General features: G+C 38.7%; 1 protein-coding gene across 1 annotated transcript in view; it reads left to right on the top strand.

Moving 5' to 3' along the window:
* The first annotated feature begins 1,378 nt into the window (after positions 1–1,378).
* DopEcR (G-protein coupled receptor DopEcR) overlaps positions 1,379–14,321 on the top strand; it is a 54,218-nt gene continuing 41,275 nt past the window's right edge. The window contains exon 1 of the mRNA XM_074097663.1: positions 1,379–1,579. The gene's annotated coding sequence lies outside the window, so the exon portion shown is untranslated. The remainder of the gene's footprint in view (positions 1,580–14,321) is intronic.

Raw genomic sequence — 14,321 nt, 5'->3', positions numbered from 1 at the left:
CAGTCCCTGAGCAAAGCCGCGGACGGACAGACAGACAGACAGACATGGCGAAACTATAATGGTTCAGTTTTTGCCATTTTGGCTCCGGAACCCTAAAAACTATCCATATATGATCCATATCCTTCCCTTTTCATCTATACCAAATTTCATCCACCTAAGTAGGTAAATTGGTTGCGATGCGATGGCTAACTGCTCTAGCTAGTGACACCATAACATCAGAGGGTGATGGGATCGTCACATCCCAAAGCCTGTCTATTATTACAATATTTACCTACCTATCTTGATTCTTAAACTTGTTTAAAAATCATGTAATTTCAATTACTTACTTCCTTCGGAATAATATTAGTGCATGTTCTAGGCTGTATTCCCTATTAAGTTACTGTAAGTGAATAAAAATAAACATGATTTTTTTACCTCTAGTTATAATATAATGTACTTAAGTGGTACGTTTTACTCTTGCACTTTAAGAGCATAAACAAACTAGTTATACATCAAAATGTTGTTTTTGTTTTATAATTTCACTAATTTATACTAATAACTAATTTATATAGCTACTAGATCACTAAGGCTTATATGGTGCAGATTAAGATAACATAATGTGTAAATTCAAATAATAATTTATGAGGTAATTAGCGAACGCGCTTGAAACACCTTCGCTCGACAGCTTGCGGGTCGCGGTTGACCCAATTGATTGGCATTGCTTTACTTTTAGTGGTAAAAAGTGCCTAAACGATGAATCGATGTAGGGAGTTGTGCCAGGCTTGTCTAAGCGCGGGGAGTGTGCGCGCGCCGTGGGCCCCGCGGCTGCCACTCAGGGTTGCCAAGTGGCCTAGAAACTTAGGAATGTCCCGAAATTTTGTAGATGTGTCAACTGTGCAATTGTTTGTTACTCTTAATTACTTATAACTACTTACTATTTTCTGAAACCTAACTCGGAACAAGTGCCGAAAAAGCTATGCTGCACAGGAGCTAATGGTAAAGGAACACGAACTTGAATACCCTGATGGTCGTATGTTTGATTAAGAAATTGTTAGGTAGGTACCTACCTACAATTTACTCGTAGATTGCATAGTTGGATAAATACTGACAGAATAGACAGGCAGTTACTTTCGCTTTTATAATATTACGAGTAGTTACGATTGACTAATATGATAAATGCGAAAGTAACTCTGTCTGTCTCTCTTCTGTCTTTTACCTCTTCACGCTTATACCGCTGAACACATTCAGATGGTATGGTATGGAGATAGCTTGAGACCCTGGGAAGGACACAGGACAGCTTTTATCCTAGAAAGTTGCATGTTAATATCCTGTGATAGAGATAAACGAATTCTTTACATTTCAAAAACACCACTTGATTTTACCTTTTCAGCTTTAAAAATGTTCAGGAAATTATAAGGCCGTGTCTGGCAACCCCGGGGGTACTGCTACTGTGTGTGGCAGACGCGGAGACGGCAGCGTACGGCCGAAGCCGCCGGGCGACCCCGCTCCGGCCCACGCGCGCGACCCGCGTCCCGCCCGCCTTACCGCTCTTACCTGTACAACTTCTTGACACTATTCACCTGAACATGGAATGAAGTAGGTAAGTATTTTTCACAATTTAAAACTTATTACGCGCAAAAGCAATGTTTTGATAAAACTTTTATTTAGATGTGGAAAATCCAGCATTATTATTTTTATGGTGTTACCTTTTGCCCTTACTGTGAAACCTTTCTTTAAGTTACTATGAAAATATTAACGTTGTTGAAAACGTGTATTTTTGTTTATTCAGAATCTATTCTAGCGATCGTTATTTAATGTCTAGACCTTAAAACGTTTTGGCTTCGTTTGACGAGAGGGCATCATAAAGTAGGATGTGCAAGATTAAGTTTTTTGTTGGTATCGATTAAATAGTGCGGGAGGCGCGGGGTGTGTGACCTTGGTGCGCCCGGCCGCTGGCGAAGCTCCCCACAGTCAACCTTGACTCCTGAATTCCTGCGCCGCTCCGCTGCGCCCCCTAGATAAACAGTGCATACCTCGTAAGCCCTCAGCACACATTTTGTTTATTAGTTAGTCGGTTGCCTAACTTACCTACACGGCTCCTTCAACGATAAAATATAACTATGATAGGTAAACATTGTCCAATACGTCGCAAACTACAGCCCTCCTCGTAAAGTTCAACCTGTAAACAATCGTACAATTTGTACTATTTTTCATCCGAGTTATCGTTACCTTTAAATGAGCAATTCTTGTATATTTATTTATTTATTAATATCGGGGATCTTGAAAGCGACTCTAACGATTTTTACGTCATTTTGTTGTGTGGAGGCATTCGGGGACGAACAAAACAATCGATCTAGCTTGGTGTTATCTCTGAGCGAACTCGGTCGCCCAGGTAGGTACTATATAGTTAAATAAATTATCGAATTTGTCAAGGTACATTGTTATGTTGCTTTGCCTGGTACAATAGAATTATTCCATCATCATGATAGATGGGTTTGTGTGATTTGTGAGTGTTCTTACAGTGTGGAGGTGGAGGAACTGCCTGCACACGTATATTTTGCATAAACTTTACTATCATAAAGTGAGCAAATAAATTATTTTAGTTCACATAGAAACTATAAAACTAATAATACAGTATCAAAAGAGTCCTCGACCCCCATGTCACTCTCAAACGACAGATAGAAACCTATAAGAATGAGGATGGGCCTAACATATATTCTGCCTCCGTAAGATACACATAGTTAAAATGGGTGACACTCTTTCCCTTTCTCTTTTGGAAATACCGACCCTGTTTTTTGTGTACATACACGCCCATAGAAGCGCCTGTCAGTTTCTATGGACGTGTACACAAAAAACAGGGCCGGTATTTCCATGTCGGTGTTATCCGGGCCGGGAAAGAGTCACCCGTTAAAATTAAGTTTCATAAGATAATCGTCAGAGTGAGTGTTTGACCTAGATGTCAACAACTAAAAGTGGAAGAACTTTTGTACCAGTATTTTACATGTTTAACAAATACATATAAGGTGTTAGGTTGTGATTGTGTTTTTAAATCCCTTTTTTATTGTGCCCAGTCTAAAAATTAGGAATGCAAGCGAAGTTGCATACTATTATCCTATTATCTAAGATAATTTAATACTGGCCGTTTTGCTGTCAGTTTGATTTGCTTCTGAAAACGTCGAAGCGCAGCGCATCTGCCAAATACAAAATAATTATATGATTGTAGACTTAGAAATCAAGCAGAATTACCTACTGACTTAGCAAAACCCACGAATATTTTTTGAAATAATGAGGTATCCGAAAATAAATGCAATCAACTAAATTAAAATGAAAAAATATTTTTGGGGTGTATGAGATTTTCAGTTATTTAAATAACACCTTGTATAAACAAGAATTACATATATCAATACACATGAAATACATACTATACACTTAGCTACTGGTTTCCAATATACAAATTTAATTACATTTTGATGGCAGGTGTCTTTTGTAAACAGATAGGTAGTCAAAACAACAACTGGCTGAGGTAAATCTACTCGAAAGTCCACGTAGACGAAGACGCGGGCACAGCTAGTTTAAAATATAGCATTAGCTTTTTCGCATCCACACTTAGCTCTCCAGGGAACTACAGCCTAAAGCTCTTTCATTTTTAGAGGAGGCCTGTGGGCAGCAGTAGTAATTAAAAATGTAGTTTTCCATGTTTAGTAAGGTCAGGTGTCTCCAGTGAACTGTCTGACATACGCCTGTTGCCATTTACATAAAATATTTGTATGGTAGCCTTTGTCTTCGTCACTTTTTCTTGTTTATTTAACTGCTGGAGCACATAAATTATTCTGTGCTATAAACTCACGCCTTTGCCGTTAAGCTCTGAGTAAATATCTAACAAAGCTAAAGGTAGATGACGTGACTAGAGCTCTATTGTGGCCTATACGAGTACAAGGGTGCTCCAAAATTTAAATTATAAATACCTAAGTATCCATTTCTGCTCGCTGGTAACGAAAATGCAAAGTACTTTTATGTAACAGTCGCCATCAGATATTTCGGAGCGGCCAAAGTGGTCAAAGATATCGGCACATGCCCTCTATTATTAGTTCACGTATCGATATTTTTGATCACCTTGGCCGCTCCGAAATATCTGATGGCGACTGTACGTACAGTCGAACAAACTGAATAATGTGTAGGCACCAGGGTGGAACCTTTGTGCTACTAATGTCATGTTGACATCCCCATATGAATTTATACGTTAGTAAAGGAAATTATAGTGAAATTGATTATTAAAAGGTACAGGTACATGAATAGGTAACCCTGGACTGTGTAGTGTTATGCTACTTACGTTTAATTTTTCACTGTTTTAAGTTCATTTTTACATCTGTTTTGGTTCTCCGTCATTCACCTCAAAATGGGATATTTTACATCACCTTTATTTCTGTAGGACTCTGCAACGTTTTTAAAGCATAAGAACACAATAGCAAACCGTTTTCACTTCGTATCTTCACGCTATTAGCACTTTTTAAATCGGTCTTGATGGAGTCTACCTTTTTCGGTCTTTTATTTAGTTCTCCGAAACTCTACAACTTCGGGCTTCGCGCGAGCTTATGGGCGTCCTTTTTTCCTCCATCAATAATATTTTGATTTTCACTTAAAACCTTGCCGTTTCCCTGTTAGGAGCTTGAAACCCAAATTTGACATGTTTTGACATCGTTGCTTATCTGGTTGTCATGGCGATTTCTGTTCAAATTTGTTACCGGTCTGATGTTTTTCTGTCAATACTTCTACGAAAATACTCTTTTTGTCTTGGCCATCGACAAAAAAATATTTTTAATTCAAAATATTTCACGTTCTTATCCCAGATCTGCCGTCGAGCGCGGAGCTCCGCGAATAGCTATTAAAGCGGAACAATCGCATAATAGAATCTGTCTTTCTCCAGTTTTCACTAAGAAAACATCTCCCTAAGGCCTTATCCCGGGGCCGCATAGCCCCGGGATCCTGCAAGCCTCCGCGTTTTAAAAGTATAAAGTCGTCACCATCGTCATCGTACATCGTACATCATCTACCAGTGCCTGCGCCGTTGCCTGTGTCTGCGCAGTTGCCCAGGGTGCCAGCGCCATCTCCAGGCGCTGCGAGCACCATCTCCAGGCGCTGCGAGTGCCATCTCCTGGCGCTACGAGTGCCATCTCCAATCGGTGCGAGCGCCATCTCCAGGCGGCGTGAGCGCTACTTTCAGGCGGCGTGAGCGCTACTTCCAGGCGTTGCAAGCGCCACCTCCAGTTGCTTAGAGCGCTACCTCCAGGCGCGTAGAGCGCTACCTCCAGGCGCGTCGAGCATTACCTCCACCGTGCGCCGGGTGTCTGCAATCTCTTCGATCATCGGTGTGCGGTCTCCGTCAGTCAACTACCAAACTCACTTACATACATTCTCACCCACTCACTAGTCACCACTCCACATATTTTTTTATGAAATTGTTGTAAATACCTAGTTTTTTAATTTTGAATTAAGTTGTAATTCCATCTTATTTTTGTTGTTTGGTTGTTAGGTTAGGCTTTTTAAATTGTCGCTTCACGACAACTGGTTTCATGATTGGATACCGGAGTGGACCTAGAGTCGTCTACCTCATCTATACATGCATATTGGGCTTCAATCACTCCTGTTGGCTGATTGAGTTGGCCTGTTGCTGAGGCACCGTCTTCATGGTCATAGAAAATGATGTTCATGATGTTTTTGTAGTCGGTTCTATATTTTGATACAATTTTTTTTAAATATAAAATCGACTTTCCTTACCTTGGAGATTTTTGCTGAATTGAGGGTTTCCCTGGGCGTTGTCGGTCGTCAATTCGTTAACGTTACATAGGACCAACATTTGTGCAGCTTTTTAATATAGGTATATATGGCTCCCTCTTCATTAATTGGGTGGCGTGGCATCTGAAGATAATAATTTACTCAAGCTTCGCCACTGACTTAGATTCTACCGATAGTACATTGTACTATAGCCTGACAGCTATGTGACACGGAGCATTTAAAGGCTCGACTATTAATTGACGGTGATTGAATTGGCCCGGACTGCGGCGACACAGGTCGTCGGCCGGGTGGAAATAGGTCAGACTAACGTAGCACCTATATGTACGTTCACCACATTAATATTTCCAGATAGTTCTGAAGGCTTTGAACGCTTAACCCTATAAGAACCATCGCTAGAAAACCTGATTACAAATTTAAAAAAAAAACCGCATTCATATCGGTCCAACCGTTTAAGACCTACGATGCCACAGACAGACACACAGACACAAACACACATAGCGGTCAAACTTATAACACCCCTCTTTTTGCGTCGGGGGTTAAAAATAGAACTTGCATTGAGAATTAAACCAGGCTGAAGAATTAAAATGCTTCAAACATTCGGGCTTCATATCTACGAGTGTATTATATGTTATGGACCAAGTGATGAAGAATTACCAATATCAGATGGCAATATCAGATAATAACTGTTCAAATAATTATTTTGCCTATTGGGCAGAGTAATAAAAATATTGGGTAATTAATATAAAATTTAAGAACTTATCAATTATCATATAAGAGTTATAATAATAGGTACGCGGACGCTACGTTTCGCTCCCGCCTTAGCCTTCTAAACCTAACCTATCCAAGCCTCTTCTGCTCGCTCGCTCGCCGAAACGTAATGTATGTTATACTAAAAAAAAATAGTTCATATAAATGTTTTGGTCATTGTTGAACGAAACACCTTAACTTTCCGAATGAAAGAATCAGAAATCAGTTACCCAAAAATCAGTTATAATCAAATTTCCCAACGATCATGCAGCAATATTCCAAATGACCGGGCAATGCGATAAATAATGAAGTTTAGGTAATAATTATAATAATAATAATAATAATTTTTATTTCAGATTAAAAATCCATAGCTTTGTTAGTAGATACAGTCACTCTTATAGACTAAGGGTTAGTAGTACAGTACAAGTCCTATATAAACGACGTAAGTCTGTCAACGACCGGTGCATGACCCGGCCACACACTATCACTTGGCCCGGTATAGCTTGTCATTATTTATAATTCCCGGGCATTATAAATAATGCCTATATTAATCACTTGGTCCATAACATATAGGTACTTATCATGGGAGTCGTAGGTGTGCATGGTTCTATAAGAACACAGCAAACTTGACTTCTAAACAAACCTCAACTCTTTCTTATAATGCAAGTCCCGTGGAGAATTGTTGTTTAGTTTAATTTTTAGTTACTTGCTTTAGTTAAACATAGCATGAGTGTCACAAAATATTTAGGATTGTGTATCTACGTTTCACAGAACTTTTGACAGAACAGAAAGGAAGGCCCCTGGGTCGAAGTAATCAGACTAAATAACAACTTTGACAGAGGCCTTTCTATCGTTACAAACTATGGTTCTAGCGGTGTTTAATCAATTATTAGGTACTATAGATTAACCCCCTTATTCATAAAACTTAACAAGCCTATGTTAGCTAACAAATGCTTTGTCCTTTCTAACAAATACAAATGTCGAAGTGAGAGATAAGGACAAACGAATTTTAGCAGCATTTTAACTAAAATAGGTTTGATTGTCGTTTATGAATAAGGGGGTTAGTGAATAATATTTTGCCATCGTGTTTTGTCGGAAAAGTTCGTATTATCTTGGTTTCTCAATTGGGATGCACCAAAATAAATAACCTATAGTTTTTATTTTATTTTTGGAAAGAATAGGATATTTTAAGATACCATTTTCATTGATTTTGAATTTGGATAAGTATTTAATTTTTTATATTTTTTTAACGAAATACGCTGGATGACGTCACAGTGAAACAGCCACATTCCATTGCCTGGAAAAATTCAGGTTGTACATAACATAATCTGTGGCATTACAATTTGACAATAATTCAAGCACGGTTTAGGGTCCTAAATGAACCATGACAAATAGTTTTATTTATTTCTCTTCTTCTAGCTTCGATTATTCCTATGTTTATTTAATGGTGTGATAGTAAATAGACATTTTTTTATTAAAATCTGATATTTAAAATCTTTTGTATTTAGGTACTTGTAACGTAGTAATTTAATAATTTAATTTGTAAAAATACATTGGAAAAACTCGTATACATTTCTGACTTTACGATAAATGACAACTGTTTAAGGCCAGGTGCGCATCATGTGATTAAAGTTCTATCTTTGTCACTCTTTCCTATTATAAGCAGGACAGGAACATTTCAAACTATCAATTTTCTTAAGAGTGTAGACCTACTTTATAACTGCCTTTGTGACGAGACACTGCAGGGTCAAATGAGGGTCATTACTTAAATTTTGTTTATTTAATTCAGTTCATCACATTTTTGGAATCTGATTTCTGAAAAGGCTTCACAAAGCCTATTTCTTCAAATGGTTTTCGATTTATTATATGGTGTCAAAAATTGGGACATCCCAGTAAACTTTAGTAAGCTATTAGAGAGAGCAAGATAAATACGAACATGTCGAACAAATTACGATGACAAAACATTACTCAACAGATCTTTAACTTCCATTATGTTTCATGCAGCATCATCTTTCTTTTGTAAAACTACCTATTTTTGCGCTAGGGTATGCGTTGATTTAAGCAGCGTTTCCACCAATCTTTTAATAATTTGGGCTCCACAGAAAACCAGCGTTACTGCACATAATGTGCGGCTACACATGCCGAGTGGAGACCCTTTTTGGTATCCTGTCGTGTCACCAAGTAACATAGTTTTAGTGCTAGTTAGTCTTTGTCTTAGGTGGTACTCATGGAGCCAAAATAAGGGGCTGTTTCACCATTCATTGAATAGTGTTAACTAACGGTAACACATTTATGCCGTCTCTATTTGTTTTGTTCGAATAGACGGAGACGGCATCACAATTAACCGTCAGCTAACACTAATCAATGGATGGAGAAACAGCCCCTAAATCTTTCTTTCAATTGTGTGCGAGGATGGGTTGCGAGGAATGTGTTTTTCATTAACCAAGACAAGCGCTTCATTTACCTCGCCTAGCTTCGCTTAGATGTTTCCACCAGAGATATGCTGTGCGAGGCGCGGTAAATGGAGCGTTTCTGTTGTTTAATGAACACATTCCTTGCAACAAATCCTTGCACATTATTGGTGGAAACGCAATTTTATACTTTATACATTTAAAATCCTTGAAAGTGCCTACTTACCTTACCCAAGTGAAGAAATTAAGGCATAACTTTTTATTTTATTTGCGTAGATGCCGATGAAAAGGAACTGTAAAGATGGGGGATGCTCCATGAACTACTGTAATGTATAATTATTTTTAACGTCCAAACACTTACCGGATTGTTCCTGCATTGCTATAACTACGCTAAACCGCCATCTAGTGTGGAGTAGAAGTGACGTTTAATTCATTGGTCCGTCCTCACAACATCTATTTGTTTATGGCAATTGCATCGGGTATGTTGGCGGACCTGTCATTTAGTTTGACATTCATGACAGGTTTGAGGCATTGTAACACCCGTTATACACAAATATTCATAAATTTGCGTAATCTGTGGTAAGTGTTGCCAGGCGTATGTTCGAGTTTTCTGATTGATGAGTGAAGTCGGGTTGTAACATAAGTATGTTATTAAATATTAGTTACAAAAATTAAGGTGTTATTGTTTCCCTCGTCGTTATTGACAATTTATTAATCGTTTCAGGGTTCCAGCCCGCATTGTTATGGCCAAATTTCCTCTTTTTATTATTTCTTAAGAATACAAATTGCTAGGGCGAAATGGTACCTTGATTTCCCTAATTTCCGGCATTTGTAAACTTGCAACTCTCTCATCGAATTGTCGACCTAAACGAATTCTAGGCGATAAAAACCAATGGTCACGCCATTACGAGGCATTTTATTTCCGAATTTCGATATTTCGAGACTATTACATTGTTCAGTACCGGAGTTCAAAATTCCCTTCACCCGTAAAAGGTGTGACTATCGACGCCTCATAGTACCGTATTTCTAACAAAATCAGTGTCGATCGGCAAATAGAAACCTGCATCCGTAAATTGCGTCCGGCGACTGTGGCAAACGCGAGCACCCTTTTGTCCGGCACAAGGAGTTGACAATCGTCACATTGGAACACCCGGCAGGACGTTTTTCCTCTAAAAAGTAAGTAATTCTTGCATTTACTTTTTTCCCAAAATGCGAGGGTAGGGTTTCGGTTGCCACCTGGTCAAATTATATTATATTCTTTCTTTGCATAGCTAATGCAGCTGCCTTGTTGTTTTTAAACCTAGCACAGCACACCGTTGCACTTATTTCACATTAATTAAATATCTAATTTCTTTAAATATTTCCCCGAACCCCGGCAGGGTTCCCCGGACAGATTTGTTTTACTCATTATCTTATGTGAAATGTTTGTAGATGCTTATCATCGCATTCTAGTAACATTATTGTTATAATTTATCTTATTTTTCCATAAACTTTTGGTACCGACCCCGTCGGTCAGTCTCGGCATGTTTCCGGAGACCCTGTCTTTCGTTCCTTGTTAGTTGAAAATAATAACTAGGTACATTTATATTTAATTGCCTTATTAGCTTTTGCAAATCAAAATTCATTTGCAGCACCTGGAATATTCCATGTACTCATGAAATCTTGTTTACCCTCATTTTATTTTACCATTAATTACTGAAACACTTTTTTCCTTTTGGCTATTTAAATGCATTTGCAACGCTTTGGATTAATATTTCTTATATTCTGAGACCTTACATACCTTTATTTTCTGTTGTGGTATATCCTAAAATCATTTAGTGCGTTCCAGCAATTTAAATGCAATTATAATGCTTTTGTGTCAATGTTTGATGTACTTTGCAACTTTGCCCAACCTCTATTAATTTAAATTGAAATGCTGAGCGGTTTTATTACTTTATACCCGTTGCAATGCATTTACAGAAAATTTGTTCTAGTATTCTCTGCACTCTGCAACTTTGCCCACCCTACTTTTATTTTATAATAAACTACATATTATTATTTTAGTTTGCAATAAACTACTGAGTAGCCTAATTACTTCTTGCCTGGTTTACGCCTTGGTTTTTAATATTTTCTTTGCCATGCAACTTTGCCCACCCTCATTTTATTTTGCAACAAGCTACTCAGTGTTATATTTATTACTACGCGTTTATGGTAATGCAATCTATTCCCACTTCAACTGCTATGCGTACACCTGCTTCTGGGGCTTACTTGAACGGAGGTCCTGACCAATTTCAGGAGGTGTATGGTACGGGTTAAGACTAACCGCGCCGCCCGTCCGTATCTGCTTACCTGAGCAACGCTGCGGGAACGAGCCAGCGAAAGATAAGCCGACTTTAATAACTTTAGGGATTTAAAAAGATACCATAAACGTGATCAGCCAAACCTCGACACCAACTACCCACCCTTGGGTAAAAATTATTGTACCCACTACATAATTAAGTTGCCCTACTGTTAAGGTACGATAAGTGACTCCGTCGTTGAAAACGGAATTGAATAAATTACGTTACTAAATTCTGATTTTCCTTGGGGTTTACCCCGTATCCTAGTAGGGTGGCCAAAAATATTATCATTACATGGCGCCCGAACAGATTTGTTGATGGTTTGTTGATAATTCCCTCCGTCTACGAAGGAATTATTTGGCTGGTCGCGTTCTTGTTTTTTCCTCAGGTATTTTTGATACTGTGTTTACGGTTTTGAAGGGAACCTACCTACCCTACATTGTTATTAAAACTTAATTATTTTACTGTGTAAAAATAATACTTACTTTAATTACCATTTGTAATACTTACTTTAATTACCATTTGTAATTGGCCGATCACGTTTTTAATACTACCATCTTAACATTTTTTCTACTTCGTTGCGGGTGGTAGGACTTTTATGCACAGTCCGCCCGGATCGCTACCACCGTCTTGCCTACTAATCCTGCCGCTAAGCAGCAGTGATACACTGTTGTGTTCCGGTTTGGAGGGCGAGATATCCGGTCGAACACACGGCATACAGGACAACTAACACCTAGTCCTTGAGCGTTATTTTTTTTAAATTTTATTTTCGTTCTACCCTTAATACTTACGATTTTTTTTTCCGTTCTACCCTTACCATTTACGGAAACTAAAAACCTAATAAAACTTACCATTACATTATAATTTTGAGATCTTCTCTCAGCTCCTAAAATTAACTGCACTAGCTTTTAAATCTGCTCGTTCGCTGTCACCGACTCAAATTAATTAATATATTTAAAATGTCAAGCTCCATTGAGGAACGTCCTATCGCTTACAATTTATTAACAAAGGATGAACTTGAATACGAATTAAAAGTTAGACACGTGGTTCCTCAAGGTACGGTGATAGACATGCGGGGTCAACTTCGAAAATTAGGAAAGGAGTTACCATCAGACGAGATTATTGAATACGAGTGTGACGTCGGCGAGGAGCTCGCAACAATAGAAAATAAAATGTCAGAACTTAACAATTTACTACAGAAATCAGCGGTTCCCCGTACGTCATTGAAGGTGCTCAATCGTATACAAGCAGCCGCTCACCACCTTTTCCATCGCTTAACTCGCCTATCGCCCTCTGAACCAGAAACCACGACACATATAAAACTAAGTGAACAGCTGGATAATTTATTAATACGACTTGACAATATATTTTTCAATTTTAAAAGTGCGCTTTCACCGAACGTTACCCCCGATGTTACCGCATCTACTTCTTTACCGCAAACAGCTGTCCCAGTCTATTCTCAGACGCAATATAATGCAGTACATAAATTAGATTTAAAATACAATGGTAAAACTTGTGTCAAGGCATTCTTGCGTAGGCTGGAACAGGTGCGTGCGTCACGTGACATCTCTGATGATACCTTATTCCGATCAGCGTGTGAACTCTTCTCGGACCAAGCGTTGTCATGGTTTGACGGAGTCTACGAGCAGGTCCACTGCTGGACGGACCTTAAAAATTTACTAATCCGCGATTATTTACCTGTAGATTATAACGAACGCTTGCTATGTGAGATCAGAGCAAGGACACAGGGTATTGACGAATCTATAGTTAACTATGTTAGTATTATGCTTAATTACTACTCACGTTTAGAAATTCCCTTGTCTGAGCCAGAGAAACTTAGCATATTATTACAAAATATCAGGCCTTTTTATTCAAAGCAACTCGCTCTGTTCCCAATACATTCAATCAGTGAACTTAAAGACCGCTGTCGACAACTGGAAGCAGCAGCTCAGCGCGCAAAACGTTTCTCAGAACCTAGCAGGGATTTAAGCAAGTCATTGGCTCACGATTTGGTCTACAACCCATCTACCTCAAAGACTGTTTCCACTGTTCAGACTGACGACTTCTGCGTTCGCTGTCGCGTTAAAGGGCACACTCTCAAAGGGTGTAAGGCCCCACCTAAACTTGTCTGCTACCGTTGTGGCGAGAGTGATGTAACTGCTAAAACCTGTAAGAAATGTATTCCAGAGCAAATTGTTACAAAAAACGAATAGGTCCGAGTCAGGGTATGGTTGACCCGGTCTTTACTAAATCTAATTCAAAATATAAAACTAGAATATTTTTACCAACACCAAAACGTAAACTTAACACGTCTTCTACCCAAAATAAAACCCATACATTATCGGAAAATACCACTTGCCCAAATACTACCACTTACCCAAATACTACCACTTACCAAAATACTACCTACCCATATACTACTACCTACCCATATACTACTACCTACCAATGTACTACAACCTACCCATATACTACTACCTACCCGTATACTACTACCTACCCATATACTACTACTTATCCAATTACTACCTACCCAAATGTTACTACCTATCCGGATGCTACCGCGTACGCGAATACTACAATTTATCCAAATACTACAAAGAATACAGACAATAAGGTTACAAATGATAGTAGTACTTCAAACCACCAGGATACAAATAACTACACAAACTCTATTATTCAACTGGAATCAATTACTTCGCCACTAACGGTAACTACAAACAAGCCTTCAGTACGATTTGGCTTGAACAGCACTATTAATATAAGGCAACCCTTAGACAAATCCGCCATTACTGCCCGCCCATCAGCTGACGAGATTCAGGAGGACTGGCAGTCCTGGTTGCGAACGGTGAAAACATTCTTTGAGCGTGATACAGTGCACCGAAAACTAAACAGTTTGGTCGAGGGTTACGATTTGCGCCCTTATCTTGAAGTTAAAATTTACGACATACCTTTTACCGGGCTCTTGGATTCTGGTTCAGAATTATCCATCGTAGGTGGTGATACGCGGAAGTATTTTGAACATTTAGTTTCAATTCATAAATCTGATGATTTGAGTCGCATAGTGACAGCG

Source organism: Choristoneura fumiferana, chromosome Z (genome assembly GCF_025370935.1).
Source record: "Choristoneura fumiferana chromosome Z, NRCan_CFum_1, whole genome shotgun sequence".
NCBI classification, from domain to species: Eukaryota; Metazoa; Arthropoda; class Insecta; order Lepidoptera; family Tortricidae; genus Choristoneura; species Choristoneura fumiferana.
The sequence above is the reverse complement of the archived record's forward strand: the minus strand, read 5'-3'. Positions and strand labels throughout refer to the sequence as shown.